Here is a 7,259-nt window from a genome sequence, read left to right on the forward strand (position 1 = left end):
TTTTGACTTTGGACTTTAATTAAAGTCTGAGCACTTGGAATCAGCATTATAGCAATTCACTAGCAAAAATTTACACCCGGGTACTATACAGAGCGTGGACACTGAGATCCCGGCATCGAGTGCAAAGCAATTTAGATGTCGATCTTATGTGGATTTTATCGCTCGCTCTCTCTCGAACAATATTGCACACTCGTTTGCTCTAACGTGCCAATAAAAACGAGTTAGTGTGTATGCACAATGCACACACTGATTGTCCTCCAAAAATCAGCGTGGCCCATACATACATACACTACACACTCTAAATATGTGCACACTCATTGTCGCTCATAAATGTATGGGCCACGCTAATTTTTGGACGACAATCAGTGTGTGCATGTGCATAACGACTTTTTCAGCCTGTATTTGTATTCGAGTTGGTATTTCCAATTTGTTTTCCTTGCCTGGTACTTAAGCAATCGTGCTAACAAATTTTTGCGTTAAACGGACAACCAATGGGTAACAGCATTCTGTCAATCGTATGGAAACACGACAACAATTTGTCTGCATCCAACAAAGTTAGTTTTGCGATTATAGTGGCGCTGTTATGCTCAAGTATTTTACTGTATCCACAAAAAAGGGAATGAAAAAATTTCGTTATGATTTTTTTCTATTGAATTTTTTTGAATGTATTTTACATTACAAAAACGACTACTGCGGCGCTGCGAACGTTTTCACAGGTATAAAAGTCAATTGTTAGCAGGCATTGCGGACAACGATAGAAATCATGTTTTTGAGGGGTCCAAAAATTTTCACCAATCACAATTGTCATTTGAAACCCTAATAGTTGGATCGTATACTCAATTTTGTCCATGACTGTATGTGAAGGACACACTCACACCTGAATCATGAAAATGATTTGGAAATGCCATCAAAACTACCACCAAATTGATGTACCATTTTGCGAGGAGTGGAGAATTACTAAATAAACATTCTGACAGGTTCTTATTCCACATGATCGAGTTTAATTTGATGTTGAAATTCATTGCGAAACACTCCAGTGAGCACATAGCATACTGTTTGACAATAACAATTAATTGTTACAATAAGACAAAAAGCGGAGGCATGAGGACATCGTTGAGGTGAGCATTTGGGCCGAGATGAAACGATTGTTTAAATTATGTATTTTCTTAGCACAATTTATGATATTCGGCATGCAATTTCTGTGGTTGCGGTAGCGCATTGAGATTTATTTATAATTATTAGAACAATAATAGCAATGACGTTAGATAATAAGGCTGCCAAATTTGAATGTTTATTATGCTACGTGTGCAATTGGTTGCGATCGATCGGCGTTTGCGTCGCTCCAATACGACATACAACCAAACAATAATGGCAAGTGCGATGCATCCGTTCAGATAAATTTCATATTTTATTTGCGAGCCAGCTCATTAAAAGCACTGAATAAATTGGTTGCTATCAGTGTGCATAATCTACAATACAGTCTACAACAGTCCAGAGTCCACATGCAATCAAAACACCAACAATTGTGTTGCGTGAACAGTTTGAAACTAGTTGCATTTACTGTCGTTCACAGCCAATTTTCTTGTTGAGAAAATGCTATTCGAACGAAATTAATGTACAGATGGATCTTGAATTAACGTAATAAATCTCACAATCGATTCGAAAACCAAGATAAACAAAAACACATTGTTTTCAATTCGTGCTCCGCATCATTGTATCCATGATGTGGCTTGCAAGTGATAATCTTATTTGCACTTTTGCGTGCGCTCGAACGAAACAAAGTATTTGTTTTCATTTTGAAAACTCAATTATCATTGATAAAAGATAAAGTCACTTATCAGGTAATTGCCAGTGATGTTCCATCATCTTTCATTTGCGCATTCGGAACATGTTTCCAACGAGCATATGCTCATCACACGGAGTGAGCACTTGTCATTAGTGTAAATCACATTACACTAAAATACATAGCATTCAATTTCCATAAAAATACTTATAACAACAACCCATTGAAATGGAGCGCCACAAGGAAGTGGAATGGAAGTGCCGCACACATATATACACTTTGCGGAATTGCTCGTTCCACTCGTTTCGTCAAAGGCGTTTCGCGGAGCAGCGCTAAGTAATCGTTTAATTCACTTATGATTAGGTAGAAAGCGTTTTGCACGCTTCACAAAAGTCAGGCTTTTTAGCTCAATCGTATTTATTTTTGTCGATAAAACGACACACGACTGAAAATGAAAATGAAATGAAAAATAAATCAAGTAGCGAATAGGCTAACGCTAAAAATCAGAAATTTTCAAACATCGGTACAAAATAAGACACAGTTGTGAATGAAGGTGTGTGGATCTGTATATATAAATTGTTTGGGCTTGTATCAGAGCTCAAATAAAAGCCATTAGCAAAATTACAAAAAATAAATCACTTGGCGCAACATTTTTTTTCTTCTCTTTCTCCCTCTATCCATCGCTCGCTACCACTTTAGTGGTATGCGATTTTCCAGCCGTTTCTATATTTGCTATGATCAGGCAGTCGTATACAACAAACCAAGAAAAAAAGAAGAATAAAAATGCGCAATACATCTCAAAAGCACGTTCATAAACAGCATCGAACTTTCTTACTGCGTTGATTGCAACAGCAGTTCGCTGCTTGATGTTTATGTATGTTTCGTTCTATTATCTAATGTTGTTCACTTTAGATGTTTTATTTATCGGCTTGACTGTGATACATATTCTCATATGCTCTTGCCTTCGACTCAACTTCATGCCACTATTCATAGTGTTAATGTATTGCATCGATTATAGCAGCTTTATTCGTTCATACGTCATAGCATGTCCTCGGATTTTCGTTGCAAACTCGGCTGTTCTACTCACGAGCAACGTTGCACTCGCTTAAGCATCGAAATGGATTTACGGAAAAGGGATTTATGGAGTATGAATAATGACCAAGTGAGAAAATTAATGATGAATTTTTCAATTTTCAGCTGAAATATTATTACACCATAGAAGAATGAATTGAGAATACCAGGGAACAATTTCTGCATTCCATAAAATAATTAAAACCATTTGGATCACATTTAGAGTTTCTGCCGCAGCAGAATCTAACACAGATTGAATAAATTAAAACCGAATGCATGTCATAAAATGTCGACACAAACACATTTGCGCTTAATTATTCCAATTAAATCCGAAAGGAGGCAAAAAAAGGAGCATGTCTGTCTTGTTCATTTGACCGTATCGAACCCAATGCGGCTAACAGATTACAGACATCGATAGATACAAATGGATTCAATTCCGAATACAGCACGCGAACTCAAAAAATCGTGACAGACTATTTTCACTTAGATCTGTGTGAACGAATGTATACCACCGCACTTGATACTTACGAATGAAACGATGCCTAATCGTAAATTTATGGACTCAGCAATTTATTCACTGGAGTGTTTGCGATAATGTCAAACCATCCATTCGTGGTTTCTTTTTTCTACCATCAACCGTTCATTGTGTGTCACTGTTCATTTGAACAACACGGAGGAGAAAAAAATTACGATTTTTTTGCGGCTTCATTTGAAAACGATATACACGCGTCAGAAGATTCCATTCATAGGCTAACACAGTCGAAGGGCCCAAATACATAAATAAATATAAATCAATTTTAACACAATCTCAGATTTATTCGTTAGCGTTTGCGTTCACGCAATTGCCACCATTAGTGGTACAATATGAAAATTGTTTGCTCATGACCATTGACCAGATTCTATATCCGGCAAATATTTTACTCGTGGCAATAAAATCGATAACATTTAATTGAAATGAATAGTCATCAAGAAGAAGAATTGATACGGTTGTGACAACTGTCATTTAATTGATAAAAATAACGTGATTGCACTCGGTTTGGAAAAATGAAGAAAAAAAGACAACAACAACAAATTAATCACAAATTTACTGTCATACAAGCCATTAATTCAATCCACACTGTTATTTAATTAATGGAAAGCGAGCGTTCTCAAGCACTATTGAATGAATGAATCAGAAAGAAAAGGTTTCAGGAGCAATTTTCCCGATTAAAAAACGAGAAGAAAAAAACGTCACTTTTAATTATTATATCGGTTTGTCGACGTGAATATTTTTGGATCGGCCGAAAAATCGTTGCGACAAAATAAATAATAAATTGGACGATATTCCAGAATTTATGCTTCCATTTTAACCATGAAACGCACCATTGAACGCCTTAGTAAATGGTGAGCAGCCACTACGCGTGAATAATCTGCTCTCGATTCAAACACACTCCAAAATTGGAACGATCGAATAACATAGAGTCCTAAACTGCAAGAATAGTACAACTATACTTGCAGTCATGGTAATTCGTAGAATATTCAATCAGTTACACAAACTTTGTGAAAATTTTATTTAAATCTATCAATCTAAAGTTGCTGCTACTGTTGTTTCTACTGCTGCTGCTCTCGATTCGCATACGTACTACCATCAGTGGACTCATTAGTTGCAGCTGAGATTTAAAAATTATCTAAACAAAAGCCGAGCTAAATGTTTCATAAGAATACAACTAATTGATCCCATTTGCAATGTTTATTCAAAAAAAATGGGTACAGTACGAGAAAAGCATGGAAAAAAGTAAGGAAAAAACGCGTGTTGAACGCACGTAAATCGATAAACACAAAAGAAACGAGCGAGAGAATGAGAAAAAAAAAACATTACACTAAGATAAAGATGCAACGTATGTAAACAGGGTACTAGATTACAAATGCTTATGTCGACCAGAAGAGAATTTTGCATTTGTTCGGCTTGCTTAAATCTTTCATTATCCTTCTCACTCGTGTGCTTAAGCGGTCACAGTCACACTTACACATATAAGTATTTCAGCTTTCCTTCTGTTGTAGAATTAAAAATACATTCAAATGATAAAACCAAATTTATGCCGTTCGCTAATGTTTTTTGGTTTGGTTTTAACGTTACATTGTATTTTTCGTAGCATAAAGCTCCTTACTTTTTCGAAAGCATTATGGTAGTAGTTGAGCAATATTTTGCTACTTTATCTTCCGTTTCGCATGGTATGGCGAATGGCTTACTATTGTTTCTTCTATATCCTCATCATTCAGAGAATATGACATTAATATAACATCTAACTCCATCTAGAACTCTTTCCAGTAATTGTGTTTTAGTGAGTAATATTACCTAGACTGAATATAGCGGTTTCAACTACTTTCGGGCGAAATTATCTCAAAACTGCAATGAATTATTTGTTATGCGAACACTCAAACGGCTATTGTTGATGTACGCACTAATTCAGTAATCCACAGACATGCAATGACTATTGGATGACAAATCCACAACACAGTCGAGTGCGTATATTTGCGCGCACATTAACAGTGGCCGTTTGAGCGTTCGCATAGCAAATAATTCATTGCGGTTTACTTTTGAGATAATTTCACCCAAAAGTAGTTGAAACCGCTATGTTCAGTCTACACACTCAATATAATAGCGACATCTATTATTAAAATAGCTTGTAGTAAACGCATTCATAGCATTTCACTGTAGTTGCGATGTTACCTATTAAATTCCCCTGTGGTATGTAGTTAACAAGTGTCAAACATGAATGTGTCAGTACTACAAGGGAACTTAATAGAAAACATCGCAACTACAGGGAAATGCTATAAATGCATTTACTACAAGCTATTTTAATAATAGATGTCGCTATAATATTGAGTGTGTAGGTAATATTACCCACTAAAACACATCTACTGGAAAGAGTTCTGGATGGAGTTAAATGTTCACACCTAATCTAATGTATTGAAACTCCATATACATGCTCGGAGTATGATCCTCATATTTGGCGAATTCATCGTCACCCATAAATGCGAAAACTTGAATGTCACGCTTTGGAGTACCGCTTTTTTCCAAATTCAATTCAGGATGTAATGTCGAATTGCGTTTGTTTCCTTGAAAGAAAAAAAAAAAACTCGGAAGTGGTATTTCGTCCTCTCCGATCTTCAATCTGCAACACACCCCAAATGAACTAAAATGAACATAAAAATGTCCAATACACATATTAGGCGCACACAAAACACGTAAGTCGGATTGTAATTTTCGAAACTTGTTATCGTTTTTATTTTAATATTCTGTCTTATATCGCTCTTCCATTTCTTCGTATGCCATTTGAACCAAATATGGAGACAATTAATATATTGAGTGTAATTCGCGTGTACCAGATATAAATACGAGTCTATTGCATTGTACTTTCTATTACTTGCATTGTTTCTGCGTTAGCAAAACTGAAGAAAAAAACAAGTACAACAAATTTGCTAGGATTTCGTCACCATTGTATGCACCTCCTAATTTTTATCATTTCCACAAACAGAAATGGTTTAAATTTACTCCTTCATTTGTGAGCCACACAAAAATTCATTTATTTAAAAACAAAAATAACATCAAATTATGGCGAGACCAAAGTATATACAGATGTGATAAATCAACTCAATAAACCACTATTTAATACAAACCGCATCCAAAACAACATTTTCAACCTCTTTTTTATTGAATTATTTTGACTGACAATCGACATTTCTATCGAAGGTAAAAGTTATAGTAAAAATACCATAAATGATCAACTAAATAATTCAAAAATAAATGATCAAGTGTGTATGCTTTCCGGCGGAGCTTGGTGTGAGTTCAAAATCATTTGATTGCGTTAAAATGTTTTAAATAAATTATGTGAGTGGGAAAATTAAAATTTAAAACAAACAATTTTTAAATCTGATTTACGGAGACCAAAAAAGTGTGCTCAGCACACAGCAAGGCTCCAGCCATGAGTAACGCTTGACGAATGGATGATTTTCCCAAATGAATCAAATTTCAATTAAAAATTTACATATTTTGCGATGTGTTCTGCCTTTTGTTTTATCTCGCATTCGTATGCGCTCGCTGACAAAATGAAATTAAAAACGCTTTCGTTGGCATTGCAATTTTCGTTTTGCTGAATTTTTGTCAACGTTCTGGCACAATCACAGCGGTATTTACAAACGCCGGAAATAATGAGTTTAATTGAATTGAATGCATACCGCTGTGAGAGCCTAAACTGGATCGGTGAATATTGTGGAGAGAAAAAACGTTTCCATTGGTTTTCTTTCCGTAGAAAAAGGGAATGCAACTGAAAGGTAACGCAAGACTTTACAACATGGTTAAAATCTACCTGGATTATGGGCATATTCCCGTGACGATTACAATACCAATTTAAAAAATAAATGC

This window comes from Sitodiplosis mosellana, unplaced genomic scaffold, assembly GCF_009176505.1.
Source record: "Sitodiplosis mosellana isolate CC-2019 unplaced genomic scaffold, AAFC_SMos_1.0 Smas_scaffold_6167, whole genome shotgun sequence".
Classification (NCBI taxonomy): domain Eukaryota; kingdom Metazoa; phylum Arthropoda; class Insecta; order Diptera; family Cecidomyiidae; genus Sitodiplosis; species Sitodiplosis mosellana.